The sequence below is a fragment of the Sinohyriopsis cumingii genome, unplaced genomic scaffold (genome assembly GCF_028554795.1).
Source record: "Sinohyriopsis cumingii isolate HCF-2022 unplaced genomic scaffold, ASM2855479v2 utg002126l, whole genome shotgun sequence".
In the NCBI taxonomy this organism is placed as follows: domain Eukaryota; kingdom Metazoa; phylum Mollusca; class Bivalvia; order Unionida; family Unionidae; genus Sinohyriopsis; species Sinohyriopsis cumingii.
In genome coordinates, this window is record NW_028316134.1 from 268,311 (window position 1) to 290,009 (window position 21,699).

The following is a 21,699-nucleotide window of genomic DNA, read 5'->3' on the forward strand; positions in this document are numbered from 1 at the left end:
AATTAAAAAAGCAATACAACAATATGACTTAATATGGAGTAAAATCCAAACTAAATAGTATACGAATTGATCAAAATACTGATTCTAATTATTCACAATATGGAGTATCTATTTACATTGTTTCAATTTCTTTTCTTCTGTCAAATTTTCTTTTTCTTTCATTTTTGTTTCTCTCGTCATGCATCCAAGTTTGTTAATTAAGACAATGATTTTCTAAACCATTTTAGGTTTATAGCTTATATCGGCATGGTATTGGGCTCAGCATAGAAGGGATTTTCTGGTTGACAAAATATTGCTGGTCTTTGCACTGCATACTGTTTGTAAATAGCAATATTATTTGCTGTTCATAATGGGTTTATATTTATATATATATATATAGATATATATATATATATATATATATATATATATATATATATATATATATATATATATATATATATATATATATATATATATATATATATATATATATATATATAACACCATCACCCCATGCACCAAACCCATTGTTACATGTTGGTTTGGTTATTGTTATCAAGAGGATGATAGACCACGGAGATACTGAGCGGATCGAGTAAATAATAAAATAAAAAACGAAATAGAATAAATTGAGACCTGAGCAGAGATATAGAATAAAACAAAACAAGCCTCAGAATGCAGAATAAAAGAATATAATCAATTATAAAAGCAAAAGGAAATCGAACATGACATTTGAATGATACACTTTCTTAGAAATAATTGCTAAGTTTTTAAAAATATAATTAACCATTCTGTTCATACCAATAATAGAAATCTCTTCTCGCCTAGTATGCCTGCATAACTTGGTTGCTTGCCGGTCCTTCCAAATTCAACGTCGGTCACAGGTTAGAGTAGAAAGATATTCTCTCTCTCCGTTTCTTTCTCTCTCACTCTCTCTCACTATGTCTCTGTCTCTCTCTCTCTCCCTGTCTCTCTCTCTCTCTCTCTCTCTTTCTCTCTGTCTCTCTCTCTCAGCCTTCTATCGGATCATCAAGCATAATCTGGCCGTCTCCTTCCTTTGCTCACTGTATCGGTGTATGGAAATATTTTGCTTTTAAAATAAGTAAGAGACAAAGTAGATATTTGGCAGTTTTTTCCTCTGGGATCGAACCTCATGATCTCGCTCATTACGTCAGATATCGTCATGTCGTAATTCAACAGAAATTAAGCCTAATATGTGTCAGTTCGCAGCCTGACAGCAGATACAAACACCCTAGAAGTCAGTAGTAGTGGTGGCAGTGGAGGTGCTAATGAGATGGCTTTGGTCTTCTTTTCATTTTCACTTCTGGTTTCTCCTCATTCTTTTTCACTTCTGTCGAATGAGGAGTGGACATCATCTTTTTAATGCAAGCTTTCAGTTCTTCTCGTTGGGGTGTGTGGGGGAAAGCGGCAACAAGGACGCTGCAATCTTGCTAGGAATGGGAGCTGCTGACGGTGCTTGAAAACTTCTCGTACCTGTTCTTCATCAGGCATTCGTGGGGCTGCGTCTGTCTTGACCACTGGGGTGGTGGTGGGTGGTGGTGATGGTGATGGATTATTCATCAAGGTCTTAAAATCTTTCAGAGTGGGTAGAGCTGTTTCGTCTAAAGATTTCTGGTGAAAGAGTTGTATTCGTTGCAAGAGTTGACCGTACTTTAGTGATTTTTCTGTTTCAGACAAATCGTTACGATCCATCAACGATTGCAATTCCTGTTGTAACTTGGACGTCTTGGTCAAATTCGGATGATTGGGAGGCAAATATGGGGTCCGTTGTAATTGCCAACGATGGCATTCCATCCATCGTTTCGTAAGGCACTAAAGCTTGTTTTCGTCCTTCCGCTCGATTTCAACGGTCTCGTCTGAGATCTTTGGACTCCAGAGGTCCCTTTTATCTTCTTGGTTCCTTTTTATCTTGCTCCCATCAGTCCCCCCAGCATTGTTCCCAATACTCCTTTCAGCAAGGGTCCTAACAAGAGGGACAAAATTCTTCCGCGTTGTACCAACATCTTCATCTTTTGATAAATTTATATTTTCTTTGGACCAATTGGAGACAAACGTGACGATGTTTGGCTAAGCATTCTTCTGGTGTTTAGACACAGGTATCGTATCTTTCAAGACGTTCAAACAACATTCGCACACGGTATCGATGAAATCTTTGGAGGCGGTTTGAATGAGATCCTTTCGCATGAGTGGAGAAGCTTTGGACAGGACGGACAACATGTCCCCATGTTTGACTAAACGAGGTGTCAGTACTTTCCTTTTCTTTCCTTTGGTGATAGAAGAGGGATGGCTTCTTGGGGTGACATCTATGGGTTTTCAGGATCACAAAAACAATGATTCCCATTCTTTGCCTCAGGTCTTTTTTGTACTGGAACGCTTAGCCACTGATTTTCTTTATGTCATGTCAACTTGATGACAGTCATCACGCGTCGTGGAGGGATTCGCAACGGAATAAATCAGGACAGTCTTTGCTTGGACAAATCCAGTAAACTCTGTAACATGCCAAATCTCTCTTGGACTTTGATTTTGGGGGCAGGTACTTTGTCAAAAGCTGCTACTGCAGCTAAAGAGGAGAAGGGTGTCACCGTTGGAGAAGTTCTTGGAGACTCGGGTTTCCATTGTTTCATCAACTGAGGAAGAACGGGTGTCAAATTGGGTTTGGCAGGCATCACCAACAACGGAGAAGTGGAAGAACCTAAGGTTACTGGAGACTCGGTCACAGTCGCTGCAGGTCGTGGTTTGCGAATGTAAGGATACGTCCTGTTCGAAGCACCTCTCTTGTAGGTAGTAGCTGTTTTCTGTGGTCTTTTCTTGGGACTTTTCTTTTTCTTTTTCTGTGGGCTTTTCTTTTTGGGGGGCTGTGACCTGGTCTTGACACTGTTTCTCTTTTTCTTCTTTGGGGCTCGTTTCACATTTGAGAGTGACTTTTTTCATGGGATATTATAGGTCATTTCTTTGTGTGCATAAATCCAATTTACATGAGATATGCCATGATCCGTCATACCGTAGCAATAAGTGAAATTATTATATAAAATATTTAACTTTAAGGCATCTATATGCTTAATACGACAGGATAACTGTCATTAAGATGCGATGGGGTAGGAAACTATTGTTGTTAAAATCTATAGTAAGCTATCCAAATGAGATGATCCTGTTTTTCAATGTTTATTTATTCCTGTAACATTTTGTTAAGCAATATCATTCAGTCAGCCCCGGTGGCGCAATCGGTTAGCGCGCCGTACTTATAGACAGCATCCTAGGCGATGCGGAGGTTGTGAGTTCGATCCTCACCCGGGGCAACGATCATTTTTAATGAAAAAATCCATTACCTATCATTACGCCAATATATTATATTTACATATTCTGATATATTTCGCATATTGCATGGGTAATCGGGAAAGGCAACAGGCATCGGTTAATTAGGAGTGTTTTCCATTTAATTTCCTTGCATCACCTAGTCATTTTGAACCTTTAATTTGAGTTAGTCATTTTAAATTGCTACTATTCCTCCTATGTGTTAAATGAGGTTGGCTACTGCACATTTTGACACTTGTTTCAGACATCAAACATAAACCTGAATACACACGCACAATGAAGGCGCAGGGACGCTCGCAAAGATATTGAAAACTGCATACATCTAATGTAGTCTTACTCTTCTGCCAGGAACGAGAGGTCTCTGAGGTTCGAGGCCACTCGCCTACCCCAAAGAGTCAGATGCCTTCCGATACGTCGAACACTTCCAATATGGATGGTTGCAAGTTCTCTAACAGTACATGCCACGAAGAGAAACTGGTGGCCCGCATCAGTGAAGCATTTAAGGCATTTCTGTCGTAGAAGAGAAAGGTGCTCACACGTTTAGTCCCGACTGACGATGAACAACATGCATCGTCTTCTTTGGAGGATTAATTTAATGCTGTGCAAAACTGTGCTTCTTATGGATCTACCTCCTTACTCTCTGCGCCCATTTCATACCATATTCCTGCCAAACTCATGGAAAGAAATGTAGCAAGATGAGTCTACTGACTAGACGTTGTTGTTGTCAAACACCTTCGAGGTTGGAAATCCACGATCTGTTATTTAAGTGGATGAAGAAAACAAAGTGTTCTGCCTATCGTGACTTGCATGTGACCACGATTTAAGATATCCAACTATGGAAAAGTTCATTCTTCGTTTTGCAACCGCTCATGGCAAACGATCCCACACATTACCACACAAATTGAATGTTCTAAAGAAACATAATTTTGCATTCCGGACGTTTGTGTATCTAATTGCGCTTGCCACGACTGTGTTCATCAACCTTTATTTCCTTACTGTCGGAATTGTCGTGTGTCCCAAGTTGGATAACAAACAATACTTTGTTTGCTCATAAAAGTAGAATAGGGTTATTACGATATTTACTATGAAGGGGTTGAGGTTTAAATGCTGAATTTCAAAGAAAGAAAAACTCTAAGACTGTTTACATATTCCAGATATTATTTGATATCTTTAAAATTTCCATTCAAGCAAGAATTAAAAAAGCAATACAACAATATGACTTAATATGGAGTAAAATCCAAACTAAATAGTATACGAATTGATCAAAATACTGATTCTAATTATTCACAATATGCAGTATCTATTTACATTGTTTCAATTTCTTTTCTTGTGTCAAATTTTCTTTTTCTTTCATTTTTGTTTCTCTCGTCATGCATCCAAGTTTGTTAATTAAGACAATGATTTTCTAAACCATTTTAGGTTTATAGCTTATATCGGCATGGTATTGGGCTCAGCATAGAAGGGATTTTCTGGTTGACAAAATATTGCTGGTCTTTGCACTGCATACTGTTTGTAAATAGCAATATTATTTGCTGTTCATAATGGGTTTATATATATATATATATATATATATATATATATATATATATATATATATATATATATATATATATATATATATATATATATATATATATATATATATATATATATATATATATATATATATATATATATATATATATATATATATATATATAACACCATCACCCCATGCACCAAACCCATTGTTACATGTTGGTTTGGTTATTGTTATCAAGAGGATGATAGACCACGGAGATACTGCGCGGATCGAGTAAATAATAAAATAAAAAACGAAATAGAATAAATTGAGACCTGAGCAGAGATATAGAATAAAACAAAACAAGCCTCAGAATGCAGAATAAAAGAATATAATCAATTATAAAAGCAAAAGGAAATGGAACATGACATTTGAATGATACACTTTCTTAGAAATAATTACTAAGTTTTTAAAAATATAATTAACCATTCTGTTCATACCAATAATAGAAATCTCTTCTCGCCTAGCATGCCTGCATAACTTGGTTGCTTGCCGGTCCTTCCAAATTCAACGTCGGTCACAGGTTAGAGTAGAAAGATATTCTCTCTCTCCCTTTCTTTCTCTCTCACTCTCTCTCACTCTGTCTCAGACTCTCTCTCTCTCTCTCTCTCTCTCTCTCTCTCTCTCTCTCTCTCTCTCTCTCCCAGCCTTCTATCGGATCATCAAGCATAATCTGGCCGTCTCCTTCCTTTGCTCACTGTATCGGTGTATGGAAATATTTTGCTTTTAAAATAAGTAAGAGACAAAGTAGATATTTGGCAGTTTTTTCCTCTGGGATCGAACCTCATGATCTCTCTCATTACGTCAGATATCGTCATGTCGTAATTCAACAGAAATTAAGCCTAATATGTGTCAGTTCGCAGCCTGACAGCAGATACAAACACCCTAGAAGTCAGTAGTAGTGGTGGCAGTGGAGGTGCTAATGAGATGGCTTTGGTCTTCTTTTCATTTTCACTTCTGGTTTCTCCTCATTCTTTTTCACTTCTGTCGAATGAGGAGTGGACATCATCTTTTTAATGCAAGCTTTCAGTTCTTCTCGTTGGGGTGTGTGGGGGAAAGCGGCAACAAGGACGCTGCAATCTTGCTAGGAATGGGAGCTGCTGACGGTGCTTGAAAACTTCTCGTACCTGTTCTTCATCAGGCATTCGTGGGGCTGCGTCTGTCTTGACCACTGGGGTGGTGGTGGGTGGTGGTGATGGTGATGGATTATTCATCAAGGTCTTAAAATCTTTCAGAGTGGGTAGAGCTGTTTCGTCTAAAGATTTCTGGTGAAAGAGTTGTATTCGTTGCAAGAGTTGACCGTACTTTAGTGATTTTTCTGTTTCAGACAAATCGTTACGATCCATCAACGATTGCAATTCCTGTTGTAACTTGGACGTCTTGGTCAAATTCGGATGATTGGGAGGCAAATATGGGGTCCGTTGTAATTGCCAACGATGGCATTCCATCCATCGTTTCGTAAGGCACTAAAGCTTGTTTTCGTCCCTCCACTCGATTTCAACGGTCTCGTCTGAGATCTTTGGACTCCAGAGGTCCCTTTTATCTTCTTGGTTCCTTTTTATCTTGCTCCCATCAGTCCCCCCAGCATTGTTCCCAATACTCCTTTCAGCAAGGGTCCTAACAAGAGGGACAAAATTCTTCCGCGTTGTACCAACATCTTCATCTTTTGATAAATTTATATTTTCTTTGGACCAATTGGAGACAAACGTGACGATGTTTGGCTAAGCATTCTTCTGGTGTTTAGACACAGGTATCGTATCTTTCAAGACGTTCAAACAACATTCGCACACGGTATCGATGAAATCTTTGGAGGCGGTTTGAATGAGATCCTTTCGCATGAGTGGAGAAGCTTTGGACAGGACGGACAACATGTCCCCATGTTTGACTAAACGAGGTGTCAGTACTTTCCTTTTCTTTCCTTTGGTGATAGAAGAGGGATGGCTTCTTGGGGTGACATCTATGGGTTTTCAGGATCACAAAAACAATGATTCCCATTCTTTGCCTCAGGTCTTTTTTGTACTGGAACGCTTAGCCACTGATTTTCTTTATGTCATGTCAACTTGATGACAGTCATCACGCGTCGTGGAGGGATTCGCAACGGAATAAATCAGGACAGTCTTTGCTTGGACAAATCCAGTAAACTCTGTAACATGCCAAATCTCTCTTGGACTTTGATTTTGGGGGCAGGTACTTTGTCAAAAGCTGCTACTGCAGCTAAAGAGGAGAAGGGTGTCACCGTTGGAGAAGTTCTTGGAGACTCGGGTTTCCATTGTTTCATCAACTGAGGAAGAACGGGTGTCAAATTGGGTTTGGCAGGCATCACCAACAACGGAGAAGTGGAAGAACCTAAGGTTACTGGAGACTCGGTCACAGTCGCTGCAGGTCGTGGTTTGCGAATGTAAGGATACGTCCTGTTCGAAGCACCTCTCTTGTAGGTAGTAGCTGTTTTCTGTGGTCTTTTCTTGGGACTTTTCTTTTTCTTTTTCTGTGGGCTTTTCTTTTTGGGGGGCTGTGACCTGGTCTTGACACTGTTTCTCTTTTTCTTCTTTGGGGCTCGTTTCACATTTGAGAGTGACTTTTTTCATGGGATATTATAGGTCATTTCTTTGTGTGCATAAATCCAATTTACATGAGATATGCCATGATCCGTCATACCGTAGCAATAAGTGAAATTATTATATAAAATATTTAACTTTAAGGCATCTATATGCTTAATACGACAGGATAACTGTCACTAAGATGCGATGGGGTAGGAAACTATTGTTGTTAAAATCTATAGTAAGCTATCCAAATGAGATGATCCTGTTTTTCAATGTTTATTTATTCCTGTAACATTTTGTTAAGCAATATCATTCAGTCAGCCCCGGTGGCGCAATCGGTTAGCGCGCCGTACTTATAGACAGTATCCTAGGCGATGCGGAGGTTGTGAGTTCGATCCTCACCCGGGGCAACGATCATTTTTAATGAAAAAATCCATTACCTATCATTACGCCAATATATTATATTTACATATTCTGATATATTTCGCATATTGCATGGGTAATCGGGAAAGGCAACAGGCATCGGTTAATTAGGAGTGTTTTCCATTTAATTTCCTTGCATCACCTAGTCATTTTGAACCTTTAATTTGAGTTAGTCATTTTAAATTGCTACTATTCCTCCTATGTGTTAAATGAGGTTGGCTACTGCACATTTTGACACTTGTTTCAGACATCAAACATAAACCTGAATACACACGCACAATGAAGGCGCAGGGACGCTCGCAAAGATATTGAAAACTGCATACATCTAATGTAGTCTTACTCTTCTGCCAGGAACGAGAGGTCTCTGAGGTTCGAGGCCACTCGCCTACCCCAAAGAGTCAGATGCCTTCCGATACGTCGAACACTTCCAATATGGATGGTTGCAAGTTCTCTAACAGTACATGCCACGAAGAGAAACTGGTGGCCCGCATCAGTGAAGCATTTAAGGCATTTCTGTCGTAGAAGAGAAAGGTGCTCACACGTTTAGTCCCGACTGACGATGAACAACATGCATCGTCTTCTTTGGAGGATTAATTTAATGCTGTGCAAAACTGTGCTTCTTATGGATCTACCTCCTTACTCTCTGCGCCCATTTCATACCATATTCCTGCCAAACTCATGGAAAGAAATGTAGCAAGATGAGTCTACTGACTAGACGTTGTTGTTGTCAAACACCTTCGAGGTTGGAAATCCACGATCTGTTATTTAAGTGGATGAAGAAAACAAAGTGTTCTGCCTATCGTGACTTGCATGTGACCACGATTTAAGATATCCAACTATGGAAAAGTTCATTCTTCGTTTTGCAACCGCTCATGGCAAACGATCCCACACATTACCACACAAATTGAATGTTCTAAAGAAACATAATTTTGCATTCCGGACGTTTGTGTATCTAATTGCGCTTGCCACGACTGTGTTCATCAACCTTTATTTCCTTACTGTCGGAATTGTCGTGTGTCCCAAGTTGGATAACAAACAATACTTTGTTTGCTCATAAAAGTAGAATAGGGTTATTACGATATTTACTATGAAGGGGTTGAGGTTTAAATGCTGAATTTCAAAGAAAGAAAAACTCTAAGACTGTTTACATATTCCAGATATTATTTGATATCTTTAAAATTTCCATTCAAGCAAGAATTAAAAAAGCAATACAACAATATGACTTAATATGGAGTAAAATCCAAACTAAATAGTATACGAATTGATCAAAATACTGATTCTAATTATTCACAATATGCAGTATCTATTTACATTGTTTCAATTTCTTTTCTTCTGTCAAATTTTCTTTTTCTTTCATTTTTGTTTCTCTCGTCATGCATCCAAGTTTGTTAATTAAGACAATGATTTTCTAAACCATTTTAGGTTTATAGCTTATATCGGCATGGTATTGGGCTCAGCATAGAAGGGATTTTCTGGTTGACAAAATATTGCTGGTCTTTGCACTGCATACTGTTTGTAAATAGCAATATTATTTGCTGTTCATAATGGGTTTATATATATATATATATATATATATATATATATATATATATATATATATATATATATATATATATATATATATATATATATATATATATATATATATATATATAACACCATCACCCCATGCACCAAACCCATTGTTACATGTTGGTTTGGTTATTGTTATCAAGAGGATGATAGACCACGGAGATACTGCGCGGATCGAGTAAATAATAAAATAAAAAACGAAATAGAATAAATTGAGACCTGAGCAGAGATATAGAATAAAACAAAACAAGCCTCAGAATGCAGAATAAAAGAATATAATCAATTATAAAAGCAAAAGGAAATGGAACATGACATTTGAATGATACACTTTCTTAGAAATAATTACTAAGTTTTTAAAAATATAATTAACCATTCTGTTCATACCAATAATAGAAATCTCTTCTCGCCTAGCATGCCTGCATAACTTGGTTGCTTGCCGGTCCTTCCAAATTCAACGTCGGTCACAGGTTAGAGTAGAAAGATATTCTCTCTCTCCCTTTCTTTCTCTCTCACTCTCTCTCACTCTGTCTCAGACTCTCTCTCTCTCTCTCTCTCTCTCTCTCTCTCTCTCTCTCTCTCTCTCTCTCTCTCTCTCTCTCTCTCCCAGCCTTCTATCGGATCATCAAGCATAATCTGGCCGTCTCCTTCCTTTGCTCACTGTATCGGTGTATGGAAATATTTTGCTTTTAAAATAAGTAAGAGACAAAGTAGATATTTGGCAGTTTTTTCCTCTGGGATCGAACCTCATGATCTCTCTCATTACGTCAGATATCGTCATGTCGTAATTCAACAGAAATTAAGCCTAATATGTGTCAGTTCGCAGCCTGACAGCAGATACAAACACCCTAGAAGTCAGTAGTAGTGGTGGCAGTGGAGGTGCTAATGAGATGGCTTTGGTCTTCTTTTCATTTTCACTTCTGGTTTCTCCTCATTCTTTTTCACTTCTGTCGAATGAGGAGTGGACATCATCTTTTTAATGCAAGCTTTCAGTTCTTCTCGTTGGGGTGTGTGGGGGAAAGCGGCAACAAGGACGCTGCAATCTTGCTAGGAATGGGAGCTGCTGACGGTGCTTGAAAACTTCTCGTACCTGTTCTTCATCAGGCATTCGTGGGGCTGCGTCTGTCTTGACCACTGGGGTGGTGGTGGGTGGTGGTGATGGTGATGGATTATTCATCAAGGTCTTAAAATCTTTCAGAGTGGGTAGAGCTGTTTCGTCTAAAGATTTCTGGTGAAAGAGTTGTATTCGTTGCAAGAGTTGACCGTACTTTAGTGATTTTTCTGTTTCAGACAAATCGTTACGATCCATCAACGATTGCAATTCCTGTTGTAACTTGGACGTCTTGGTCAAATTCGGATGATTGGGAGGCAAATATGGGGTCCGTTGTAATTGCCAACGATGGCATTCCATCCATCGTTTCGTAAGGCACTAAAGCTTGTTTTCGTCCCTCCACTCGATTTCAACGGTCTCGTCTGAGATCTTTGGACTCCAGAGGTCCCTTTTATCTTCTTGGTTCCTTTTTATCTTGCTCCCATCAGTCCCCCCAGCATTGTTCCCAATACTCCTTTCAGCAAGGGTCCTAACAAGAGGGACAAAATTCTTCCGCGTTGTACCAACATCTTCATCTTTTGATAAATTTATATTTTCTTTGGACCAATTGGAGACAAACGTGACGATGTTTGGCTAAGCATTCTTCTGGTGTTTAGACACAGGTATCGTATCTTTCAAGACGTTCAAACAACATTCGCACACGGTATCGATGAAATCTTTGGAGGCGGTTTGAATGAGATCCTTTCGCATGAGTGGAGAAGCTTTGGACAGGACGGACAACATGTCCCCATGTTTGACTAAACGAGGTGTCAGTACTTTCCTTTTCTTTCCTTTGGTGATAGAAGAGGGATGGCTTCTTGGGGTGACATCTATGGGTTTTCAGGATCACAAAAACAATGATTCCCATTCTTTGCCTCAGGTCTTTTTTGTACTGGAACGCTTAGCCACTGATTTTCTTTATGTCATGTCAACTTGATGACAGTCATCACGCGTCGTGGAGGGATTCGCAACGGAATAAATCAGGACAGTCTTTGCTTGGACAAATCCAGTAAACTCTGTAACATGCCAAATCTCTCTTGGACTTTGATTTTGGGGGCAGGTACTTTGTCAAAAGCTGCTACTGCAGCTAAAGAGGAGAAGGGTGTCACCGTTGGAGAAGTTCTTGGAGACTCGGGTTTCCATTGTTTCATCAACTGAGGAAGAACGGGTGTCAAATTGGGTTTGGCAGGCATCACCAACAACGGAGAAGTGGAAGAACCTAAGGTTACTGGAGACTCGGTCACAGTCGCTGCAGGTCGTGGTTTGCGAATGTAAGGATACGTCCTGTTCGAAGCACCTCTCTTGTAGGTAGTAGCTGTTTTCTGTGGTCTTTTCTTGGGACTTTTCTTTTTCTTTTTCTGTGGGCTTTTCTTTTTGGGGGGCTGTGACCTGGTCTTGACACTGTTTCTCTTTTTCTTCTTTGGGGCTCGTTTCACATTTGAGAGTGACTTTTTTCATGGGATATTATAGGTCATTTCTTTGTGTGCATAAATCCAATTTACATGAGATATGCCATGATCCGTCATACCGTAGCAATAAGTGAAATTATTATATAAAATATTTAACTTTAAGGCATCTATATGCTTAATACGACAGGATAACTGTCACTAAGATGCGATGGGGTAGGAAACTATTGTTGTTAAAATCTATAGTAAGCTATCCAAATGAGATGATCCTGTTTTTCAATGTTTATTTATTCCTGTAACATTTTGTTAAGCAATATCATTCAGTCAGCCCCGGTGGCGCAATCGGTTAGCGCGCCGTACTTATAGACAGTATCCTAGGCGATGCGGAGGTTGTGAGTTCGATCCTCACCCGGGGCAACGATCATTTTTAATGAAAAAATCCATTACCTATCATTACGCCAATATATTATATTTACATATTCTGATATATTTCGCATATTGCATGGGTAATCGGGAAAGGCAACAGGCATCGGTTAATTAGGAGTGTTTTCCATTTAATTTCCTTGCATCACCTAGTCATTTTGAACCTTTAATTTGAGTTAGTCATTTTAAATTGCTACTATTCCTCCTATGTGTTAAATGAGGTTGGCTACTGCACATTTTGACACTTGTTTCAGACATCAAACATAAACCTGAATACACACGCACAATGAAGGCGCAGGGACGCTCGCAAAGATATTGAAAACTGCATACATCTAATGTAGTCTTACTCTTCTGCCAGGAACGAGAGGTCTCTGAGGTTCGAGGCCACTCGCCTACCCCAAAGAGTCAGATGCCTTCCGATACGTCGAACACTTCCAATATGGATGGTTGCAAGTTCTCTAACAGTACATGCCACGAAGAGAAACTGGTGGCCCGCATCAGTGAAGCATTTAAGGCATTTCTGTCGTAGAAGAGAAAGGTGCTCACACGTTTAGTCCCGACTGACGATGAACAACATGCATCGTCTTCTTTGGAGGATTAATTTAATGCTGTGCAAAACTGTGCTTCTTATGGATCTACCTCCTTACTCTCTGCGCCCATTTCATACCATATTCCTGCCAAACTCATGGAAAGAAATGTAGCAAGATGAGTCTACTGACTAGACGTTGTTGTTGTCAAACACCTTCGAGGTTGGAAATCCACGATCTGTTATTTAAGTGGATGAAGAAAACAAAGTGTTCTGCCTATCGTGACTTGCATGTGACCACGATTTAAGATATCCAACTATGGAAAAGTTCATTCTTCGTTTTGCAACCGCTCATGGCAAACGATCCCACACATTACCACACAAATTGAATGTTCTAAAGAAACATAATTTTGCATTCCGGACGTTTGTGTATCTAATTGCGCTTGCCACGACTGTGTTCATCAACCTTTATTTCCTTACTGTCGGAATTGTCGTGTGTCCCAAGTTGGATAACAAACAATACTTTGTTTGCTCATAAAAGTAGAATAGGGTTATTACGATATTTACTATGAAGGGGTTGAGGTTTAAATGCTGAATTTCAAAGAAAGAAAAACTCTAAGACTGTTTACATATTCCAGATATTATTTGATATCTTTAAAATTTCCATTCAAGCAAGAATTAAAAAAGCAATACAACAATATGACTTAATATGGAGTAAAATCCAAACTAAATAGTATACGAATTGATCAAAATACTGATTCTAATTATTCACAATATGCAGTATCTATTTACATTGTTTCAATTTCTTTTCTTCTGTCAAATTTTCTTTTTCTTTCATTTTTGTTTCTCTCGTCATGCATCCAAGTTTGTTAATTAAGACAATGATTTTCTAAACCATTTTAGGTTTATAGCTTATATCGGCATGGTATTGGGCTCAGCATAGAAGGGATTTTCTGGTTGACAAAATATTGCTGGTCTTTGCACTGCATACTGTTTGTAAATAGCAATATTATTTGCTGTTCATAATGGGTTTATATATATATATATATATATATATATATATATATATATATATATATATATATATATATATATATATATATATATATATATATATATATATATATATATATATATATATATATATATATATATATATATATATAACACCATCACCCCATGCACCAAACCCATTGTTACATGTTGGTTTGGTTATTGTTATCAAGAGGATGATAGACCACGGAGATACTGCGCGGATCGAGTAAATAATAAAATAAAAAACGAAATAGAATAAATTGAGACCTGAGCAGAGATATAGAATAAAACAAAACAAGCCTCAGAATGCAGAATAAAAGAATATAATCAATTATAAAAGCAAAAGGAAATGGAACATGACATTTGAATGATACACTTTCTTAGAAATAATTACTAAGTTTTTAAAAATATAATTAACCATTCTGTTCATACCAATAATAGAAATCTCTTCTCGCCTAGCATGCCTGCATAACTTGGTTGCTTGCCGGTCCTTCCAAATTCAACGTCGGTCACAGGTTAGAGTAGAAAGATATTCTCTCTCTCCCTTTCTTTCTCTCTCACTCTCTCTCACTCTGTCTCAGACTCTCTCTCTCTCTCTCTCTCTCTCTCTCTCTCTCTCTCTCTCTCTCTCTCTCCCAGCCTTCTATCGGATCATCAAGCATAATCTGGCCGTCTCCTTCCTTTGCTCACTGTATCGGTGTATGGAAATATTTTGCTTTTAAAATAAGTAAGAGACAAAGTAGATATTTGGCAGTTTTTTCCTCTGGGATCGAACCTCATGATCTCTCTCATTACGTCAGATATCGTCATGTCGTAATTCAACAGAAATTAAGCCTAATATGTGTCAGTTCGCAGCCTGACAGCAGATACAAACACCCTAGAAGTCAGTAGTAGTGGTGGCAGTGGAGGTGCTAATGAGATGGCTTTGGTCTTCTTTTCATTTTCACTTCTGGTTTCTCCTCATTCTTTTTCACTTCTGTCGAATGAGGAGTGGACATCATCTTTTTAATGCAAGCTTTCAGTTCTTCTCGTTGGGGTGTGTGGGGGAAAGCGGCAACAAGGACGCTGCAATCTTGCTAGGAATGGGAGCTGCTGACGGTGCTTGAAAACTTCTCGTACCTGTTCTTCATCAGGCATTCGTGGGGCTGCGTCTGTCTTGACCACTGGGGTGGTGGTGGGTGGTGGTGATGGTGATGGATTATTCATCAAGGTCTTAAAATCTTTCAGAGTGGGTAGAGCTGTTTCGTCTAAAGATTTCTGGTGAAAGAGTTGTATTCGTTGCAAGAGTTGACCGTACTTTAGTGATTTTTCTGTTTCAGACAAATCGTTACGATCCATCAACGATTGCAATTCCTGTTGTAACTTGGACGTCTTGGTCAAATTCGGATGATTGGGAGGCAAATATGGGGTCCGTTGTAATTGCCAACGATGGCATTCCATCCATCGTTTCGTAAGGCACTAAAGCTTGTTTTCGTCCCTCCACTCGATTTCAACGGTCTCGTCTGAGATCTTTGGACTCCAGAGGTCCCTTTTATCTTCTTGGTTCCTTTTTATCTTGCTCCCATCAGTCCCCCCAGCATTGTTCCCAATACTCCTTTCAGCAAGGGTCCTAACAAGAGGGACAAAATTCTTCCGCGTTGTACCAACATCTTCATCTTTTGATAAATTTATATTTTCTTTGGACCAATTGGAGACAAACGTGACGATGTTTGGCTAAGCATTCTTCTGGTGTTTAGACACAGGTATCGTATCTTTCAAGACGTTCAAACAACATTCGCACACGGTATCGATGAAATCTTTGGAGGCGGTTTGAATGAGATCCTTTCGCATGAGTGGAGAAGCTTTGGACAGGACGGACAACATGTCCCCATGTTTGACTAAACGAGGTGTCAGTACTTTCCTTTTCTTTCCTTTGGTGATAGAAGAGGGATGGCTTCTTGGGGTGACATCTATGGGTTTTCAGGATCACAAAAACAATGATTCCCATTCTTTGCCTCAGGTCTTTTTTGTACTGGAACGCTTAGCCACTGATTTTCTTTATGTCATGTCAACTTGATGACAGTCATCACGCGTCGTGGAGGGATTCGCAACGGAATAAATCAGGACAGTCTTTGCTTGGACAAATCCAGTAAACTCTGTAACATGCCAAATCTCTCTTGGACTTTGATTTTGGGGGCAGGTACTTTGTCAAAAGCTGCTACTGCAGCTAAAGAGGAGAAGGGTGTCACCGTTGGAGAAGTTCTTGGAGACTCGGGTTTCCATTGTTTCATCAACTGAGGAAGAACGGGTGTCAAATTGGGTTTGGCAGGCATCACCAACAACGGAGAAGTGGAAGAACCTAAGGTTACTGGAGACTCGGTCACAGTCGCTGCAGGTCGTGGTTTGCGAATGTAAGGATACGTCCTGTTCGAAGCACCTCTCTTGTAGGTAGTAGCTGTTTTCTGTGGTCTTTTCTTGGGACTTTTCTTTTTCTTTTTCTGTGGGCTTTTCTTTTTGGGGGGCTGTGACCTGGTCTTGACACTGTTTCTCTTTTTCTTCTTTGGGGCTCGTTTCACATTTGAGAGTGACTTTTTTCATGGGATATTATAGGTCATTTCTTTGTGTGCATAAATCCAATTTACATGAGATATGCCATGATCCGTCATACCGTAGCAATAAGTGAAATTATTATATAAAATATTTAACTTTAAGGCATCTATATGCTTAATACGACAGGATAACTGTCACTAAGATGCGATGGGGTAGGAAACTATTGTTGTTAAAATCTATAGTAAGCTATCCAAATGAGATGATCCTGTTTTTCAATGTTTATTTATTCCTGTAACATTTTGTTAAGCAATATCATTCAGTCAGCCCCGGTGGCGCAATCGGTTAGCGCGCCGTACTTATAGACAGTATCCTAGGCGATGCGGAGGTTGTGAGTTCGATCCTCACCCGGGGCAACGATCATTTTTAATGAAAAAATCCATTACCTATCATTACGCCAATATATTATATTTACATATTCTGATATATTTCGCATATTGCATGGGTAATCGGGAAAGGCAACAGGCATCGGTTAATTAGGAGTGTTTTCCATTTAATTTCCTTGCATCACCTAGTCATTTTGAACCTTTAATTTGAGTTAGTCATTTTAAATTGCTACTATTCCTCCTATGTGTTAAATGAGGTTGGCTACTGCACATTTTGACACTTGTTTCAGACATCAAACATAAACCTGAATACACACGCACAATGAAGGCGCAGGGACGCTCGCAAAGATATTGAAAACTGCATACATCTAATGTAGTCTTACTCTTCTGCCAGGAACGAGAGGTCTCTGAGGTTCGAGGCCACTCTCCTACCCTAAAGAGTCAGATGCCTTCCGATACGTCGAACACTTCCAATATGGATGGTTGCAAGTTCTCTAACAGTACATGCCACGAAGAGAAACTGGTGGCCCGCATCAGTGAAGCATTTAAGGCATTTCTGTCGTAGAAGAGAAAGGTGCTCACACGTTTAGTCCCGACTGACGATGAACAACATGCATCGTCTTCTTTGGAGGATTAATTTAATGCTGTGCAAAACTGTGCTTCTTATGGATCTACCTCCTTACTCTCTGCGCCCATTTCATACCATATTCCTGCCAAACTCATGGAAAGAAATGTAGCAAGATGAGTCTACTGACTAGACGTTGTTGTTGTCAAACACCTTCGAGGTTGGAAATCCACGATCTGTTATTTAAGTGGATGAAGAAAACAAAGTGTTCTGCCTATCGTGACTTGCATGTGACCACGATTTAAGATATCCAACTATGGAAAAGTTCATTCTTCGTTTTGCAACCGCTCATGGCAAACGATCCCACACATTACCACACAAATTGAATGTTCTAAAGAAACATAATTTTGCATTCCGGACGTTTGTGTATCTAATTGCGCTTGCCACGACTGTGTTCATCAACCTTTATTTCCTTACTGTCGGAATTGTCGTGTGTCCCAAGTTGGATAACAAACAATACTTTGTTTGCTCATAAAAGTAGAATAGGGTTATTACGATATTTACTATGAAGGGGTTGAGGTTTAAATGCTGAATTTCAAAGAAAGAAAAACTCTAAGACTGTTTACATATTCCAGATATTATTTGATATCTTTAAAATTTCCATTCAAGCAAGAATTAAAAAAGCAATACAACAATATGACTTAATATGGAGTAAAATCCAAACTAAATAGTATACGAATTGATCAAAATACTGATTCTAATTATTCACAATATGCAGTATCTATTTACATTGTTTCAATTTCTTTTCTTCTGTCAAATTTTCTTTTTCTTTCATTTTTGTTTCTCTCGTCATGCATCCAAGTTTGTTAATTAAGACAATGATTTTCTAAACCATTTTAGGTTTATAGCTTATATCGGCATGGTATTGGGCTCAGCATAGAAGGGATTTTCTGGTTGACAAAATATTGCTGGTCTTTGCACTGCATACTGTTTGTAAATAGCAATATTATTTGCTGTTCATAATGGGTTTATATATATATATATATATATATATATATATATATATATATATATATATATATATATATATATATATATATATATATATATATATATATATATATATATATATATATATATATATATATATATATATATATATATATATATATATATATATATATATATATATATATATATATAACACCATCACCCCATGCACCAAACCCATTGTTACATGTTGGTTTGGTTATTGTTATCAAGAGGATGATAGACCACGGAGATACTGCGCGGATCGAGTAAATAATAAAATAAAAAACGAAATAGAATAAATTGAGACCTGAGCAGAGATATAGAATAAAACAAAACAAGCCTCAGAATGCAGAATAAAAGAATATAATCAATTATAAAAGCAAAAGGAAATGGAACATGACATTTGAATGATACACTTTCTTAGAAATAATTACTAAGTTTTTAAAAATATAATTAACCATTCTGTTCATACCAATAATAGAAATCTCTTCTCGCCTAGCATGCCTGCATAACTTGGTTGCTTGCCGGTCCTTCCAAATTCAACGTCGGTCACAGGTTAGAGTAGAAAGATATTCTCTCTCTCCCTTTCTTTCTCTCTCACTCTCTCTCACTCTGTCTCAGACTCTCTCTCTCTCTCTCTCTCTCTCTCTCTCTCTCTCTCTCTCTCTCTCTCCCAGCCTTCTATCGGATCATCAAGCATAATCTGGCCGTCTCCTTCCTTTGCTCACTGTATCGGTGTATGGAAATATTTTGCTTTTAAAATAAGTAAGAGACAAAGTAGATATTTGGCAGTTTTTTCCTCTGGGATCGAACCTCATGATCTCTCTCATTACGTCAGATATCGTCATGTCGTAATTCAACAGAAATTAAGCCTAATATGTGTCAGTTCGCAGCCTGACAGCAGATACAAACACCCTAGAAGTCAGTAGTAGTGGTGGCAGTGGAGGTGCTAATGAGATGGCTTTGGTCTTCTTTTCATTTTCACTTCTGGTTTCTCCTCATTCTTTTTCACTTCTGTCGAATGAGGAGTGGACATCATCTTTTTAATGCAAGCTTTCAGTTCTTCTCGTTGGGGTGTGTGGGGGAAAGCGGCAACAAGGACGCTGCAATCTTGCTAGGAATGGGAGCTGCTGACGGTGCTTGAAAACTTCTCGTACCTGTTCTTCATCAGGCATTCGTGGGGCTGCGTCTGTCTTGACCACTGGGGTGGTGGTGGGTGGTGGTGATGGTGATGGATTATTCATCAAGGTCTTAAAATCTTTCAGAGTGGGTAGAGCTGTTTCGTCTAAAGATTTCTGGTGAAAGAGTTGTATTCGTTGCAAGAGTTGACCGTACTTTAGTGATTTTTCTGTTTCAGACAAATCGTTACGATCCATCAACGATTGCAATTCCTGTTGTAACTTGGACGTCTTGGTCAAATTCGGATGATTGGGAGGCAAATATGGGGTCCGTTGTAATTGCCAACGATGGCATTCCATCCATCGTTTCGTAAGGCACTAAAGCTTGTTTTCGTCCCTCCACTCGATTTCAACGGTCTCGTCTGAGATCTTTGGACTCCAGAGGTCCCTTTTATCTTCTTGGTTCCTTTTTATCTTGCTCCCATCAGTCCCCCCAGCATTGTTCCCAATACTCCTTTCAGCAAGGGTCCTAACAAGAGGGACAAAATTCTTCCGCGTTGTACCAACATCTTCATCTTTTGATAAATTTATATTTTCTTTGGACCAATTGGAGACAAACGTGACGATGTTTGGCTAAGCATTCTTCTGGTGTTTAGACACAGGTATCGTATCTTTCAAGACGTTCAAACAACATTCGCACACGGTATCGATGAAATCTTTGGAGGCAGTTTGAATGAGATCCTTTCGCATGAGTGGAGAAGCTTTGGACAGGACGGACAACATGTCCCCATGTTTGACTAAACGAGGTGTCAGTACTTTCCTTTTCTTTCCTTTGGTGATAGAAGAGGGATGGCTTCTTGGGGTGACATCTATGGGTTTTCAGGATCACAAAAACAATGATTCCCATTCTTTGCCTCAGGTCTTTTTTGTACTGGAACGCTTAGCCACTGATTTTCTTTATGTCATGTCAACTTGATGACAGTCATCACGCGTCGTGGAGGGATTCGCAACGGAATAAATCAGGACAGTCTTTGCTTGGACAAATCCAGTAAACTCTGTAACATGCCAAATCTCTCTTGGACTTTGATTTTGGGGGCAGGTACTTTGTCAAAAGCTGCTACTGCAGCTAAAGAGGAGAAGGGTGTCACCGTTGGAGAAGTTCTTGGAGACTCGGGTTTCCATTGTTTCATCAACTGAGGAAGAACGGGTGTCAAATTGGGTTTGGCAGGCATCACCAACAACGGAGAAGTGGAAGAACTTAAGGTTACTGGAGACTCGGTCACAGTCGCTGCAGGTCGTGGTTTGCGAATGTAAGGATACGTCCTGTTCGAAGCACCTCTCTTGTAGGTAGTAGCTGTTTTCTGTGGTCTTTTCTTGGGACTTTTCTTTTTCTTTTTCTGTGGGCTTTTCTTTTTGGGGGGCTGTGACCTGGTCTTGACATTGTTTCTCTTTTTCTTCTTTGGGGCTCGTTTCACATTTGAGAGTGACTTTTTTCATGGGATATTATAGGTCATTTCTTTGTGTGCATAAATCCAATTTACATGAGATATGCCATGATCCGTCATACCGTAGCAATAAGTGAAATTATTATATAAAATATTTAACTTTAAGGCATCTATATGCTTAATACGACAGGATAACTGTCACTAAGATGCGATGGGGTAGGAAACTATTGTTGTTAAAATCTATAGTAAGCTATCCAAATGAGATGATCCTGTTTTTCAATGTTTATTTATTCCTGTAACATTTTGTTAAGCAATATCATTCAGTCAGCCCCGGTGGCGCAATCGGTTAGCGCGCCGTACTTATAGACAGTATCCTAGGCGATGCGGAGGTTGTGAGTTCGATCCTCACCCGGGGCAACGATCATTTTTAATGAAAAAATCCATTACCTATCATTACGCCAATATATTTTTTTTACATATTATGATATATTTCGCATATTGTATGGGTAATCGATAAAGGCAACAGGCATCGGTTAATTAGGAGTGTTTTCCATTTAATTTCCTTGCATCACCTAGTCATTTTGAACCTTTAATTTGAGTTAGTCATTTTAAATTGCTACTATTCCTCCTATGTGTTAAATGAGGTTGGCTACTGCATATTTTGACACTTGTTTCAGACATCAAACATAAACCTGAATACATCACGCACAATGAAGGCGCAGGGACGCTCGCAAAGATA

The 21,699-nt window shown here is 38.9% G+C and overlaps 5 non-coding genes across 5 annotated transcripts; all 5 read left to right on the forward strand.

The window, feature by feature from the left end:
• The first annotated feature begins 3,209 nt into the window (after positions 1-3,209).
• Positions 3,210-3,299, forward strand: Trnai-uau (transfer RNA isoleucine (anticodon UAU)). Its single transcript is given in 2 exon segments — positions 3,210-3,247; positions 3,264-3,299. It is a non-coding gene; the product is annotated as a tRNA-Ile (tRNA).
• A 4,437-nt stretch (positions 3,300-7,736) lies between these two features.
• Positions 7,737-7,826, forward strand: Trnai-uau (transfer RNA isoleucine (anticodon UAU)). Its single transcript is given in 2 exon segments — positions 7,737-7,774; positions 7,791-7,826. It is a non-coding gene; the product is annotated as a tRNA-Ile (tRNA).
• Positions 7,827-12,231: 4,405 nt separating this feature from the next.
• On the forward strand, positions 12,232-12,321 carry Trnai-uau (transfer RNA isoleucine (anticodon UAU)). Its single transcript is given in 2 exon segments — positions 12,232-12,269; positions 12,286-12,321. It is a non-coding gene; the product is annotated as a tRNA-Ile (tRNA).
• A 4,419-nt stretch (positions 12,322-16,740) lies between these two features.
• On the forward strand, positions 16,741-16,830 carry Trnai-uau (transfer RNA isoleucine (anticodon UAU)). The gene is given in 2 exon segments: positions 16,741-16,778; positions 16,795-16,830. It is a non-coding gene; the product is annotated as a tRNA-Ile (tRNA).
• Positions 16,831-21,287: 4,457 nt separating this feature from the next.
• Trnai-uau (transfer RNA isoleucine (anticodon UAU)) lies at positions 21,288-21,377 on the forward strand. Its single transcript is given in 2 exon segments — positions 21,288-21,325; positions 21,342-21,377. It is a non-coding gene; the product is annotated as a tRNA-Ile (tRNA).
• Positions 21,378-21,699: the final 322 nt, after the last annotated feature.